The 16,700-nt window shown below is 38.4% G+C and overlaps 1 protein-coding gene across 2 annotated transcripts in view; it reads left to right on the forward strand.

The window, feature by feature from the left end:
* Window positions 1–16,700, forward strand: part of LOC149021815 (uncharacterized) — a 35,766-nt gene that overhangs the window by 12,485 nt on the left and 6,581 nt on the right. The window contains exons 1-2 of one of the 2 annotated variants that reach the window (XM_089149994.1): window positions 9,956–10,201; window positions 12,154–12,285. The gene's annotated coding sequence lies outside the window, so the exon portion shown is untranslated. Of the gene's footprint in view, window positions 1–9,955; window positions 10,202–12,153; window positions 12,290–16,700 lie in introns of those variants that run through there. The other variant, XM_089149993.1, reaches the window with a different exon arrangement.

Consider the following 16,700-nt stretch of genomic DNA (forward strand, 5'->3'; position numbering starts at 1 on the left):
CGGTTTTTTTCTCCTTTGTATTACAATTCTGTTTTACATGTCACCATGTTGTGAATTGTAAATCTGTAATTGAAGTCTTTAATAGCCATTTATTCCCTTTTATATTCATAAATATTTTTTTATGCATCGTTGTATTGCAATTTGTTACCTATTAGGCTATTACTAATAAATATAGTTGATATATTGTAAAAGTTATATTCGTTTGTGATTTATACCACTTAAGCACCACTTTGGTGAAGCGGTTAAGTGGGAGCTCAAACTTTTTGGATCGCCTAGTGCCTTGACAACTATAATTTCTTGGTATTATATTTTACTCTATTTTTTTTAATCAAAGTATAGAATGATTGATTTCTATTAAATAGTTTTCTATGTTAAGGATGTTGAGATGGACTTTAATATTTCGGGTCGTAAACATGGAGACTAAATGTTTCTTCATCAAATATGCAATCCAATTAGGCTCTCTTTGGTATGGTTTTCATTTTTTATTTTTACCTATTATTAAAAAATTATTACTAAAAATCATTTTGGGTCAAAATGCAAAATTCGTTTGGTGACCAATAGGTAAAATAGATTTTGTACTTAAAACTACGTTTGGCATATCTTTCTGCGAAATGATCTTTTGTAGGTTTTAATATTTGTATTGGAAAAAAAAATCTATAAATCCTTTGCCAAACCAAGTAACAGTAAGAATGGAAACTAAAGCATGATGGTTTTCTGATTTAAGTTGACTGCCTGTTTTCAACAGAATCAGCACTTTCTAACCAGGTATTGTCCTATTCCTACCAATATAAACCGGATTCTGAAACACTAACTAGTGGTTGAGATTTGAGACAAGAAGCATCTTGACACTGTGGAATGAAGAAACCTAGCTGTACATGGTGGAGCCGTGGAGGAATTACTATTGATGAACAGATAAATCATTCAGATTTGCAAAGTTATTACAGATTAATTATGCATTACATAGTTTTAACTCCTTTGAGAGAGGTAGAGAAAAAGAGCTAAAAGTGACATTCCTTTCTGTTCATTTTGTTTCACTTTTTAATCTTTTTGACCAGTACTTATGTGTATATATTGATAAAAATTATAAAACATAATTAGAGAACACGAAGAATCACCATTATAAATCCAATGAATCTATTTGCTAGGATCATGAACATGGTAGCTAGTACAATGTGATATGGTGACACAAACCAATACAATTTTTTTCCGGCTGTGGGGGTAAAATTAAGTTTTAAGGGTTTGAAATATTGAGCTAACCATTTGGTGTGTTCCAGCTAAGACAGCTCTAAAGCTGATAATTGCCTTGGAAGAATGATTATTGAAATAATTTCATCAATTAACCCTTACAATGAATCATAAATTTTATAATCATCATTGTTTAATAAATGGTTAGTGAAGGTTTTCCATAATCTTTTTAGTTTAACTTCTGTATTTGGATTTGGTTAGCCTGGCCTGGTGATCCTAAGCATAACTGAAACCCAACATCTATAACGATGTAGAAGGCATAGTTGTCAAGGCGTTGCTTAGGCGTCGCCTTGGCGTCCTGGCGGAATTAGAGGGTCTGAGGTGATACTCGCCTCAGTTGGAGCCCATAAGGCGGTCGCCTCGGGCTCTGAGGCGTCACCTCAGACACCTCGGATGCCTCAGACCCTGAGGCGACCGCCTTATGGGATTTTTAAAAAACCACCATTTTTTATTCCAAATCAAAGGCCAAAAATAAATTGGAAATTAGATTCCAATTGGGAATAATCTAATGGCTGAATGCTTTAAAAATGTTACATGGAATACATGGGATCATTTGTAACATTAATTCACTCACGTTTTGCAACGGCCTCCGGTGATTTTGTTCACCATCTTAGGCGACGGTATGTAGCCGGCATGCTTTTTTTTTTTCTTCTATGTTTTAACAATGTTATAAGTTGTTACTCGTTGTTTAATTTCTGTTTGGAGATTATTAACTGATTATTTACTTCTCTGTGACTTGCAAATTGCAATTAAAGTTTCTGTTGTGGCTCCTGTGACATAGCTACTTCTCTGTGACTTTCACGTGGTTGTTATTCATGTACTGTTCTGATGTCATACTCTGAACTTGCTATCTAGTTACTGCATCCTATTCCTACTCCAAGTAGTATGATACTTGTAATTTATTTAGGACCTACTATGTGTGGTTTGTAGTATGTTGGATGACTTGAGGTAGGCTAAATTGTTAATATTAGTTTTTTTATTATATAAGATATGATAGGTTTATAATGAATTAGTGCATGAGATGTACACTAAAAAGTAAAAATTTCACTTAAAACGCCTCGACCGCCTCAAAAGCGCCTCGAAGGGTGCCTCGTCGACTCATCGCCTCAACTTGCTAAAACCGCCTCGCATCGCCTCGTCGCCGTGACAACTAGGGTAGAAGGGCATATACAATCATGAACATGGCTTGGTTCAATTAAAGGCTATAAATTTTAAATTCCGTCCAACCATGGCTGACTAACAAATCATGAACTAGCAGATCCAAGAAATGGCATAGAGTAGAGTGGAAGGGTAAAGAGACAAGTATTTCTAATTTACCTAGATGTTCTTGAATAGATGAGAAGAAGAGGTTAAAGACAAAGGAATCTAGCAGAAAGAATGAAAGTAAAGAAGAGTTCAAAGACAAAGCAAACCAGCAGAAAGGAAGAACAAAGGTGAGTAGCTTTTTTGTCTAATCTCTTCTCAAACGAAACCTCCCTAACATGGTTGTCAAGGTGACAAGGCAATGCTAGGCAATATGGCAATGAAAACCAAGGCGACACCAAGCAAGGCAACAAGGTGAAAAGGCAACACCAGTTCGCCTTTACCAAAAAATGGGCCAAGGCGACAAGGCAGCCTAGGTGGACGCTTTGACAAACCTTGCTCCCTAATCTAATTTTCACTTCCTTTATTAATCAATCACCCCCTCCCTCCACCTTCGGTCCTAATTACAGCCCTTTCCTTTCCCAACTCCTAGGAAATCCTACCCTTCATCTTCTTCACCAAACCCTAGAAACTCTAACCCTCATTACTCATATCTTTCAAATCCATCGTCCAAAACCTACCCCTACTTCACCTTTGACCTCAACCCTTGCCCAAGCCACCCCCTAGAAACCCTAATTCTTATTAAACCTTAATTCTCCAAAACCCTATACTTGGAGATTCAAAACTGAAATTAAACTACAGCAAGGATCCAATTTGAATTTCTATAAACCCTAGCCTCCTGCCAATACCTGAACCTTGCTTGTCCCATTCACAACCGTAGAATCAATCAAATCAGCCCTACTGCTAAACCACAGGGTTACAAAACCCTAGATTTACTACTAATTCAGTTAAATTGATCCTGAAGACAAACCCTAGATTTGGGGTTACATCAAATTGTTTGTTGCCCCAAAGCTGAAGTGATGTAATCATGTAACCAAGATAGGCATCCATAGGGCAACGCAGAATTTGGGCCCAAATCAGACCCCAAGTGGTGGCCTTAGAGGGTGGCCAAACCCTATTAGGGGCTCATTTCCCCACCCCCTTTGGAGTCCAAAATAGTCCTAAAAAATCCAGAAAAATTTAGGAGTTGGAATCTACTTTTTGTTTTTCAATTGAGTTAGTGGTTGAAGTCCAGATATGTTAAGGATTCTAGTTGGTATTCTATTCTCAAATGGATTCATTGTTAAAGTAAGAAGTTTACTTTTTCAAGTCCCTATTTGTTTAGGAGTTCTAATTAGAATTCCCCTTTTAGTTGTGTGAGTAGAGTCTTAATGTGACAAGAATTCCACTTCAAAAATTCCTTGTTAAGTCCTAAGTAGGTTTCTTTATTTGTTGAGTCCTAGTTTGATTTCCTTCAATGTACCAAGGCTATAAATATAGCCTCTACAATTTGTAAGCAATATTATGAATATTTGAATAAAGCTGAGTATTGAAGGAAGACCATTGGATTTGTGGGTTCCTTTGGAGGGTAGCCTGCATCTGGTTTGTGAAACTGATTTTGCTGAAGATCTTCTACTGTTTTCCTCTCTACAAGTAGGTATATCATCCCCAACCCAACCCTACTCTCTCCCTCCTTACCCTTGTGCAGCTCCTGTTCTTCTTCCCATTCTCTCCCTCTTCACCTTGTGGCAATCTGGAGTTTCTCCCAACCCTAAAAACCCTGCAACTCCTTATTTCCTTCCCCAGATCCTGCCCCCTTCTAGAAGTGCCATTGCCCCCTCACCCTCAAGCTTCAACCCTAAAAAGCAACCCTAATCCTTCCCCAAAACCCTAGCAACTTCATCCCTCATCATCGCTAACAAATCCTAACCCTAAGACTGAAAACTGAATTCAAAATAACAAAAGCAGATTCTGTTTTTCAAATCCTAATACAAACCCTCTGGCCAGACCTGATTCTCATTCCCCTCAACCCTAAACACCACCTAAACCCTAGAATGATATTCTCCCTACCCTCCATCAAAACTCTAACCCTAGGACTGAATCTGAACTTATAAAACAGCAATTACAGATTTAGTTTCTGTCTAAATTCTTGTCACAAACCCCTGGCTGAACCTATTCATCACTTCGCCTAACCCTAACCCTACCCTACAAACCATAGAAATTACAAAACCCTAAATCCTTAACCCTAGCCTGAAGAATAATTCTGTAAATTCAAATTCTGTTACAATTATTTTCTTCTGGTTTCAGCCTTAATACAGACTGGCCAAACCCTAACTTCCGCTCCAAAACCATTCCCTTCTTAACCCTAGAGCTCCTAAGCCTTGGCCGAAGGTTTGAAAGTCAAAACCCTTAACCACAGGTTGTAATTGATTAAATACAGCTGCTGACCATTAAGAATAGACTGAGATTTGACCTGATACACCAAGGTTTAAACCCTAGCAACTGCTGGTTCTCTAAAAGAGGATCCTGAAGATTGGCCCTTGACTTGGGGGTTACATTGAAGGTGGATTGGGAATCCATCGAATCCAAGTTTAGAATTCTGCCTGTTTGTTGAAACTCATTTGGAAAATCTCTTCCAAGCATGATTGCCTTTGGGTCTACTCCCATCTCCTAAAATCTGACTCCATTTGGACTGCTTCTCTCCCCTTTAACCCCTCATGGGTATGGAGGAAGCTCCTTCTCCTTATACCCCTTGGTGTGAACATGGTTGGCCCCTCCATAACTGGGTCCCAAAATCCATATCCAGATGGCCAATCCAAGTTGTCCGAATACCCCCAAGGGTATTTTGGTCATTTCAGCCCCCCTTTTAGGCCATTCCCCTTGATCCAAGGGTCATGGATCTACTTTTGTTTTTCTATTTGGGTTAGTCAATTTTGAATTATGAAGAGTCTTGGTCCTTTAGAAGTTAGTTGTAGATAAGATAAGGTTCCTTATCCAAAGGGTCTTTAAAGTCTGTTTTTATTTGGAAGTGTTAGCTTGAGTCCCAAGTCAAGTGTGCTTATAAGATTCCTATCCTAGGGTTTTGAACTTGTAGTAATTTGATTCCTTTTAGGGATTCCCAAACTGAGTCAGTCTTTTATTTTAGGCTATAAATAGCATCTTCTTGTGTTGTAATTATTGAATAAAGTTATTGAGTAAGAACTGGGGTTCCTTTTTTGAGGGGCCTCAGTGGGTTATGAAAATTTCTTCAATCTTCAAGCATCTTCATTCAAGTTTGAGCTCCTTCTCATCAATCCAGCAGTATGCAATTATTCTTCAAGCAATTCCCTGCAGCCTTCAACCAAGTCTAGCAGTCACCCGTCAACCCCAACGGCCTCTCAAACAAGTACAAACCCCCCAGCCTCCCCCACCTCCCCAAGGCCGCACCCAACCCTTGTCCCTCCCCTGTTCTGCGCACCCTTTCCCCACCCCCTGCCCTTGCTGCTACACTTGTGCAGCAGCCTCCTAGGCCCTATGACTCCTCTGGTCTCTTCCCCTAAATAGACAACCCTCCCAGCCCCTCCCCCCCCCCCCCCCCCCAAAAAAAAAAAAAAAAAAAAAAACTAACCTAACACCTGCAAACCCCCAGCCTCTCCTTCTACCTCATGGCACCCTTAGGATTCCCTGCCCTGCAATTCTCAAATCCCAGCCCCTTAAACTCCCCTTTCTTCTCCTTGTAGGTCACCCCACCCTTTTGAACCTAAAAAGCCTTTGTTTCTAAGTTTCTTAATTCTGACACTTCTTCTCCATTAAGAAATTCTGCAGAATTTGAGACTTCTGAAATTCAATCCTCTTACACTTCAGACCTTCCCACAACCAAGAATACCTAAAACCTAGGTTCTGAAAGTGCAGAACAGCCTCACAACCAGTTCTGAACTGCAAGACAGCAAGACCCCTCCCCTTCCCTCACCCTAGCCAAACCTATCCTAACCCTAAGTTTGACTTTTAGTTCAATTTCAGTTCTGGAACATGTATTTTGGAACCTCAGAAGACCCTAAAACCACCTGATTCAGCCTTGCTAGTCGCTGGAATTTTATGGGCGAACCCCAAGTCTAGGGAACTCACTAAAATACCCCCTAACCCTAGACCTAGTTTTCATCAGCCCTTGCTCTCTCGGCTGCCACCACCTTAGTCTCATCTGGTTCCTGTCTCTTCATTTGGCTCATTTCTTGGAATCTGATGGGCATCCTATAAAACCACTTCAGCCCATGCATTCTCGCTTACCCAAAACCTCTACGCTCTCTACCTTCATATGTAACGGTTGTTTGTCTCCATCCCCCCCCCCCCCCCCCAAAAAAAAAAAAAATCCCATTTGAGTCTCACATTGGTTTGGACCCCCCCCCCCCCCCATGCCCTCCCCCATGATAAAACCATTTGGCTCCCATACTCCTTTGCCACTTCTTTATCTCCTCAGCTTGGAATCTCATGTCCCTAACCAATTAGTCCTTTGGTCGTCCTTAGTTTGATTCGAAGGTCACATACTCCATCACTTCCTCACTCTTTAGAGATCCCTTAATCTTTGCCTTCTCACCCACTCATTTCTTATCCACCACCATTTCCATACCATCCTCAACTGTGACCTTTGTTGGAATTGCTCTAAAAACTTAGACCATCTCTTCTTCAACTATCCCTTCTCCTGTTCCCTCTAGGGAAAAGCCTTGACCTCCATTTGGCCTCATGCTAGACATTATTATGAGTTTGTTCTATAGTAGCTTTGGATATTAAGATCTTTCTCTAGCTCTACTATTTGTGACCTTGTTGGTGAGTTGGTTTTTGGATCTACCGTTCATCACTTATGGTGGGAGCGAAACCTAAGGAAATGAATCTCCAACTCTCGGTTCTTGGTCTCGATTTGGAAGGTCGTTTGCTTTAATGTCTCTTTTGGGCTCTAGATGTTTCCCCATCCCCCTATTGAGGATACCCCAAGGAACAGATTCATTGTTGTTACCTGGGGTCTAGGTTCTTTCTTTTAGTCTTCCACTTGAAGGCTGATCTCCCCCCCCCCCCCCCCAAAAAAAAAAAAAAAAAAAAGAAGAAGAAAAAGAATCCCTTGTATATTTTGGTATGGTTTTTTATTCATCCAAAAAGAAAAAGGCTAAGCTGTAAGCCCTTACTTATACTTATTTGCACTTATCATGGATGATTTAATCAGAGACGTTTAAGATGAAGTTGCTTAGTGAATGTAATGAGGGTGGAATAGAGAAGAAGGATAAGGAAGAGGGAGAAGAAGACTCATAAGAAGATAAGAAGGGTTGTAAATGCACATACAATACTCAACTTTAATTTATATCTCAAATACATTTTTTAGTCATGTACAAGCATTTAAATAATAAAAGAATGCACTTCAATAAAACTAGGGCTATTACTGATTTAGATTAACTTCCTATGTAACGTACCCAAACTAAAATTTTTTTCACATTGTTATAAAAAATAAAATCTTACATTTTAAAACTCCCACATAAAATGGCGTCTCCTATTTTATATCCTTGCAAGCTGGACTTGGGACCCACAAATGTGAAGAATATTAGGATAATCTCTTATGTTACCATTCATGTTATTGTAGCATGAACAGTAACTGGTTGTGCTGCATCAATATGCAATTTGCTAATGATATTGTTTTGGTAGACACAAGTCAGGATTAATGCCAAGTTAGAGTTATGAAGATCAATCTTGGAATCAAAAGGTCTTAAGCTAAGTAGAACAATGATGGTGTATTTGGTGTGTAACTTTAGATAAACTAGGACAAATAAAGAGGTAGTGAAACTTGATGGGAAGGAGATTGCGCAACAAGATTATTTAGGTATCTTGGCTCAATTATATGTAAAGAAGGTGATATAGAGAATGATGTTTTCAAAGAGAACTAAAATAGGACGGATGAAGTGGAGAGGTGTGTTTGGGGTTTTGTGTGATCAATTTAGTTCTTAAAACTTCAAAAAATACCTTATAGGATTGTCGTACAACCTGCTATGATGTATGGTGAGGGTGACTATGGTCAAGAGTGTTGGGCAGTCAAGAAGTGTCTAGTAGAGTACATAGTAGAAATGAGGATGTTGAGATGGATGAGTGACAAAACTAGGACGAACAAAGTAAGGAATGATCATATTGGGGCTGGTTTGGGTGAACTTGTATGTATTTTGGAATGGAACTTCTCTTAGAAAAATAAGAGGCCCTTAACTTAAGGTGTTGGGCCATCTGTTGGTTTGTGGGTCCTTGTTCTTTTGGTTAGGAGTTGAGACAATTTTTTTTGGCATGACACAAGGAAGAAAAAAGAAAGAAAAATAAAAAGAGTAGTAAAAATTGAAATCCTTGGAAGTTGGAATTGGACAGGGCACTCCAAATCAGGAATTGAGGTGACTTGATTGAAATTCCTAGGAAGGAGATTGTTGAAAAGAACTTCAGCATCACTGTTTATGTGGGCATATGCACAAAAGCGAAGCTACAAAGTTACTTGGGTTTCTAGTGTTTTCTCCACCACGTTATTTAGGCCAACCGTAGTTGGAGTGGATTGGAGTTCACTACTTAAAAAGAGGGAAGGAAAAAGAATAAAAGAGAAGAATGATATGAAAATAAAAAATAAAAATGTGAGTGTCGTTAATGCCTTGGTGAAAATATTTGGTAAAAAAATACTCCAAAACCTTAGTCTTGGTCCCCTTTACTTTATGAGTGGTTTTGCCTAATAAAGAGGTGGTTCTTGAAAGACATAAGGTGACTCTCTTATTGAGATATATGCTTGGTCTTAAAAATCAATATGGGATTATGGGGTAATAAAGTTCAAGTGTGGGGGTTCTTAAATCAATTGTAAGGATAATTGTCATAGTTATGGATTGTGTGTGTGCTTACCTATTGCTAGAATTAGAATTTCCGTTGTTTAATTTTGAGTTGGAATTTTGGGTGTATTTGCACTGCAAACATTCATGAGACTATAACTCGTCCTTTAGGGGTAACCTAGTGGTTTAAGGGCTTGTTGCACATGCTAAGCGCAACCGTGATTTCTACAAAAGTGAGTTAGGATAGTTTTATTTTGTTTTTATTTCTTTATTTTTGCTTTGCTTGAGGACTAGCAATGTCTAATTGTGGAGGAATTCTGATGAGCACATTTATGTGTGAAATCTTAGGGCATAAACATGCATTTTACACACTTAGAATAGAGTTACCTTGGGTTTTGTTAGCATGACTTCAATTAGAATGTAGTTTCCTTGTAGGAGTTTCTTATTTCTATCTACAAATATTTGGGTTGTCAATTTGAGTTTTTTAATTAGAGAAGCAAGAAGTTTTCCGAATCAATCATGTGTTTCTAGATGGTATCAGAGCAGGTCGTTTCGATTCTTGAGCTTCACTCTCTGTTTGTTGCGTTTTCTGCTTGGAATCTTGGATTTTCTCTATCATTCTTGTCTATGATTTGTTTTCTTTTTGGGGTGTTTGGTTTGTGATTTGAGACTGGCAGTGATTGAAAGGAAAAAAGAGAGGAAATGGTCGGTTTTAGTCGTTGGAGAGAAAGGGCTCAGATGGAAGGGGGGGGGGGAATCCGAGTGAAGTGGTTCATGCAGGTTGTTAAAAAAAAAAAAGAAAAAAGAAGAGACATTCTCTAAAACATTCAGCAAGGTGAAGCAATAAAGAAGGGTTGTAAAAGGAGGGAAACTTCGCTGTTATCTCATCTCCATCGCCAGAGACAATCTTTGTTGCTGTTTCATCGCCAGTGTCTGATAGGTGAGATCGACGTCTATTTTTGAGAAAAAAAGGAGGAGAAGAAAGGGAACTCCATTGTGAACTCAAGACTGACAGAGCTTTAGGCGAGGTACGTTCTTCTATTCTTGTTGAAAAGAAAAAAAGGGTTACTGCGGTCTTTTTTCTGTTTGTTGTTGCTCAGTTGGTGCTTGGGGAGTTCACCGACTCTGTTTTTTGATTGTGCTTAAAAGAAAAAAGGGACGCAAGGTTTGCCCTGCTTTTGTTGCTTAACGCAAGAAAGAAGTTTCGATTTATTTCTTGGTGGTTGGAGAAAAGGGAGAAAAGAAACGCTCAAAAAAAAAGGAGGAAAAGATGAAAAGCACTCCAGATGTCAACTTGTGTAGATGTCAGAGAACATTGTTGAAGTTCTAGAAGAAGAGAAGAGCATTAAAAAAATTTAAAAAATAAAAAAATTTAAAAAAAAAAAAAAAAAAAAAAAAGAAGAAAAAGAAGAAGAAGAAGAGAAGAAAAGAGAAATAAGTGAAAAGAGTTCCTCTGATGACGACAAGTATAGACGTCAAAGAGGATTGTTGAAGTTATAGAAGAAGGAAAAAAAGTTGATTGGTGAACAGGAAATAGCATTCATGGCTGATTCATCAGGGGATGTGGTCTCTCATCAGAATCTGGCGGGCAACTTGACTACAAAGGTTCTCTTGGAAAAGTTAACCCAGATTTTGACCCAAAATCAGAAGTCATCTGCTACACCATACAATGACTCATAGTTCGTAACTTAGATTGCTGCGAAAGTAGATGGTACCAATTATGGTTTATGGTCCCAAGTGGTGAAATGTACATTACATGCAAAGATAAGCTAGGGTATATTAATGGTGATTTCCCTCCACCTTTGCCAATAGAACCTAGTTATATAAGATGGAAGACCGAAGATTTAACTGTGAAAGGATGGTCGATAAATTCCATGGATCCAACCTTAATTGGTAATTTTATTTTTTTTTCAATCACAAAAGCAGTTTAGGATGCAGTAGCTGCAGCTTTCTCTGATGGTATTGATGCCTTTCAAGTATATGATTAAAGCATTGTGTTGCTTGGCTGAACTAGGCAGGAGGCCCTATTGAAAAACACTATAATGATCTCCTCCAAGGACTTTGGCAAGAGATTGATTTTCTGAGACCTAACCCCATGTCATGCCTTGCCAATATTGGGCGTTACGATGCTGCTGTTCAAGAAGATCATGTATATATCTTCCTGGATTGACGACCGTCTTGATAAAGTTAGGACATATGTGTTACTAATGTGGCCGTTTCCTGCAGTGGAACAAGTCTATGCTGGGTTCGCCTAGAAGATGTTTGTCAATTGGTCATGTTTTACAAATTCTAATGCTACCTCACCTGTTGCTGCGCTGATATCCCATGGGTGGAGGATAGGATCACAATCCCTGGAGGTCATTCCAAACTCATTACAAATTACCTCCCCTAGTGTTGCACAGGGAAGGGGGTGGTCCACTCCAAGTTTAAAGTCCAAATCAACAACACCCGGAGGATGTACTTAATGTGGGAACTCAAAGATGACAAAGGAAACTTGTTTCAAAATACATGGGTATCATGATTGATGGAAAGATTTGCAAAACAAGAAAAAGAATGAGATTAGAGCGAGTGGAGGCAAAGAGCATGCATCATTAGCCACAGGAAATTCATCTCTTTCCTTCATTCCTCAGTTGGATTCCACCAGTACATCTCTGCCAACTCTGATGGTAACTATAGATGTTTTGTGTCAATACTCATCAGGGAGCTGCCCATGGGTGTTTATTGATTCAGGCGCTACTAATCACGTGACACCTCATGCCGCTGACCTTACTTTTCATACAACTCCACGATGATAGAGTATTTTCAATGCTAATGGCCTAAGCTTTCTAGTAACAGGGGCTAGGAGTGTTGCTGTCGTACCTTCTTTCTCTTTATCCCATACTTTACTTGTGCCATCTTCTAATAGGTTATTATCCTTTGGGCAAGTAACTGAAGAATTGAATTGCAGTGTTCTCATATACCTTGATTTTGCTTATTTCAGGATATCCTCATGATGGAGAAAATTGGATGTGGTACTAAGACGTGGGGCCTGTATTTTGTTGGGGATCTCACTGTCAGCAGTGCTTGTCACATGCAAGGTCAATCTGTTAGTAAAAAGAGACAGACATCATCGGTTAGGCCATACTTCCTTTGGATATTTGAAGTATTTGTTCCTTGAATTATTCAAGGGTTTGTCAGAGTCAGTTTTTCAATGTGAGACTTGCATATTAGCAAAAAGTTATCATGTTCTTTTTCCATTGAATTTTAATAAATCCACAATACCTTTTATGTTAGTCCAGTCTGATGTGTGGGTGCCTCCACAATTACTACTGTTTTGAGTATTTGATGGTGATTGTACATGAATGACATGGGTATATCTGATGAAACATAATAGTGAGGTATTATCTTTTTTCTGGGTCTTCCATCAAATGATTGAAACACAATTTGGTGTCCATATTCATGTCCTTCGGACAGATAATGGGCTTGAATATATTAATCAAGACCTCACTAAATATTTTCAAGACAATGGCCTTATTCTTGAGACATTATGAGTTAAGACACCTCAGCAAAATGGGGTTTCAGAGAGGAAAAATTGCCATGTTCTTGAGACAGCCAGTGCACTCTTGGAAGGTGGACATGTTCCGAAACGGTTCTGGGATACTGCAGTTGTCATTGCAATCTACTTGACAAACGGGATGCCTTCTCGGGTGCTCCAGTTTCAAACACCTTTGCAGGCTCTCTTCAAGCTTTTTAGACTTCCTTCCATTTTGACTCTCTCCCCGAAAGTATTTGGATTTGTGGCTTTTGTTCATATTCAAAAGGATCAATGAACCAAACTCGATCCATGTGCAGTTCGGTGTGTTTCTCTTGGCTATGAAATTCATCAAAAGGTTGTCATTGTTATGACCCGACCACAAAAAGACCTCTGTGACCATGGATGTCAACTTTGTTGAGTCTGAACTATTCTTCCTCGTTACCAGTTATCCCTTTTAGGGGGAGATACATTAAGAAAGGGTAAATTGGTGGGAGAATGTGGGTGAAGTGGCAGGGCTGAAGTTAAGTCTGACACAAAAAGTGAGCAAACTAGCTGCACCTATCCAATCTGAGACAGGTCTGACGGGGCTACCAATAATAATTGTGGAGGGAGAATCTTCGACCTCATCAAATGATAGTCAACAACAACCCTCTTCCATTGATGAAGTCCCCTCTTAAGTACCAAGTGAACCTCCTGAGGATACTCTTGAGGTAACATCTCCTTCACCACTTAATATTTCTAATGATTCTATTAAGGTTGCTCAATATACGCTACCTAACAGATGTAATTGTGGGAACCGCCTAATCGGTACCCCCCAGATATGGAGGACCGAAGGTCCAAATATCCCATTGCCAATTATGTCTCGACAAATAGGTTATCTAAACCATGGTGGGAGATCTCGCGAGATATCTCGGTTTTTTCATAAACCGAGACGAGATCAAGGTCGAGATCTGCGAAATGAGATATCTCACTCGAGATCTCACTATATCTCGCTATATCTCGCCCGATCTCACCATATCTCGCTGGAACTCTCAAATTTTGTCCCCTTTTTTTTCGGATTTCAGCCAAAGTTTCACTTGCAACTACTCTTAGCACATCTACAACATCAAAGGAAGCTCAATCATCCTCTACTTGTCTTATGAACTTATGCATTAATGACTTATATAGAACTTCTAACAATTGTATACTTTTATCATTCTATTCTCGAAAGTCAAGATTGTAATACTCATATGGATGGAATCTTGATGACATTTAAGTTATTTGATGTATTTGATACACGTGATTTTCATTTATATGCCTTAATGGTTTTATATTACATGTTATATAACCTTGCATTCTCTAATCCTACAGCATTTCGGTTTCACACTATGGGTAGGCTTAGAAATCATACTTGGGTTGTTTTCTCACAAATTCAAGGCCACTAGTGTGTTCAAAATTCCTTAAATAGGTTAAATACCAAGTTTTAGCCCAATTGGGACCCTAAAACCCACCGAGATGGGCTACCGAATTGATGCCCAAAAAATGGCATATCTCGACCGAGATCTTGCCGAGATGGTCGAGATCTCGCTTGAGAGCGAGATCTTCTACGATGATCTGAACCACTAAAGTCATTTGTCTCATATGTGTCTACAACCAAGATTCCCAATGGGGTGGAGGCTCTAAAGGATCCTAAGTGGGTACAGGCAATGGAAGAAGAAATGGACTCCCTACAAAAGAACAACACTTGGAGTCTTATGGAGCTACCAAAAGGAAATAAGGTTCTGGGTATTTACTATTAAATACAAGCTAGATGGATCTATTGAAAGGTATACGGCATGACTTGTAGAAAATGGATACACACAGACTTATGGTGTGTGGATTACTAGGAGCATTTTCTCCTATACAAAAACTTAATACTGTGAGGGTGTTGTTATCTCTGGTAATGAATCTGAACTAGCTGTTGCACCGTTTTGACGTGAAGAATGCATTTTTTATGGAGATTTGGTGGAAGAAATATACGTAAATTCCACGAGGAAATAGTTGTGTCACTCAACCTAACATGGTGTGTAAATTGGAATGGTCTTTGTATGGATTGAAGCAATCTCCGCATGCCTGGTTTGGTCACTTTAGTTTAGCAATGAAAAGGTATGGTTATTCCCAAAGTAATTCAAAACATACGTTATTCTTAAAACAAAATGAAGACAAGGTGACAACATTGATTATATATGCAGATGATATGGTTATTATAAGGAATAACCTTAAGGAAATCTAAAGACTCTAGGAGAGGTTAGCAAAAGAGTTCAAGATAGGAGTGCCATCTAATTTGATGTTTTCTCTAGATTGCTTTCTCTCCCCCATCCCCCTGTAACTAACTCCCCTAGAAATAGGTTAATTGTTAGTTTCTTGGGCCTCAATTCTTCTTTTATTTCCCCCTCTTGAGCTTTAGGCTCCCTTTGTGTGCTTTCCTTTGTAGTGTTTGTTGCTTTAATTTAATTATTTATTCATCCAAAAAAAATAAAATAAAGAGTTCGAGATGAAGAATTTAGGAGGTTAAAATATTTCTCTGAGTAATTGAGGTGGCCAGATTTGAGGAAGTTATTGTCTTGTCTCAACGGAAGTATGTGTTGGACTTGTTAGCTGAAGTTGGAATGTTGCACTGCAAGCCTGCCAACACCCTTATAGTTCGGAATCAAGGCTTGGTGAATATCTAGATTAAGTCCCTACCAATAAAGAAAGATTCCAATGATTGGTGGGGAGACTAATTTACCTATCTCACACTGTCCAAATATAGCATATGCCAACTAAGGATCATATGAGTGTTAAGACTCGAATCCTACGATACTTAAAGTCTTCTCTTGGAAAGGGTCTCTTCTTTGCAAAGAATGGTCATCTTGAGGTGAAAGGATTTATAGATGTGGATTGGGCAGGTAGTGTCATAGACAAGAAATCCACATTAGGATATTTCATATTTGTAGAATGTAACATGGTTATAAAGAGGAGCAGGAAGCAGAAGATAGCAGCCTTATCTAGTGTAGAGGCAAGGTTAAGAGAAGTGACAAAACGATTGTGTGAGTTGTTATGTCTCGAAAGGTTGATGATGGAACTTGGTTTTCCACCAAAGTCTGAGATGACATTATTTTGTGATAATAAAACAGCTATTGATATCTCTCACAATCCATTACAACATGATTGAACAAAGCATATTGAAGTCGACAAGCATTTTGTGAAGCAAAATTTGGAGACAAAGGTGGTTTGGTTTCCCTTTCAAGTCTGAAGATTAGTTGGCGAACATATTTACCAAAGCTATGTCGAGTAAAGTCTTTCACAACTCACTTGTCAAGTTGGGTATCAAAGACATCTTTTTGCTCACTTGAGGGGGAGTGTTAGCTTGAATCACTAAGTAGTAGTAATTTAGGACTTTAATTAATTAGATATTGTAGTAGTTTAGGACTTCAATTAGAAAGTAGTTTCCTCATGGGAGTTTCTTATTTCTATCTATAAATATTTGGGTTGTAAATTAGAGTTTTTCAATAAGAGAAGAGATAAATTTTCCCAATCAATCATGTGTTTCTAGAGTTTTTTTTGTTGTTGTTTGTAGGTTTTAGGTCTTCTTTGGAACTTACGAGATATTCTGGATTATCGGATGCGATACATGTAACTTTACACGTAAAGATGTCCAGTTTAATTTTCAACTGCTAAAGAGCCCAATTCTAAACATGATGGGTTGAAAGTGAATCGAAATGCAAGTTTTGGCCAAATCAATCATTCCAATGATACTATTTACTATCAAGGTTTTAGGTTATTTTATTTTATTTTATTTGAGGAAAAAAAAAGAAATTCCAAGTGTACATATGGGGCCCACAAGTAGTCAAAGAGTAGGACCTCATTCGATTTTTTTTTATTATCCTAAGGTTTTATAAAATATTTTATTTTATTAGAATTTATTTCTTTCTTAAATTATTTTTCTCTTTTCCCAATTTTTTTTATTTATAATTATTATTTTCCCCCTATTTTTTCTCAAAATTGATCAGTTT

The sequence above is a fragment of the Hakea prostrata genome, chromosome 3 (assembly GCF_041222555.1).
Source record: "Hakea prostrata isolate BN-2017 chromosome 3, UWA_Hpros_2, whole genome shotgun sequence".
Taxonomy (NCBI): Eukaryota; Viridiplantae; Streptophyta; class Magnoliopsida; order Proteales; family Proteaceae; genus Hakea; species Hakea prostrata.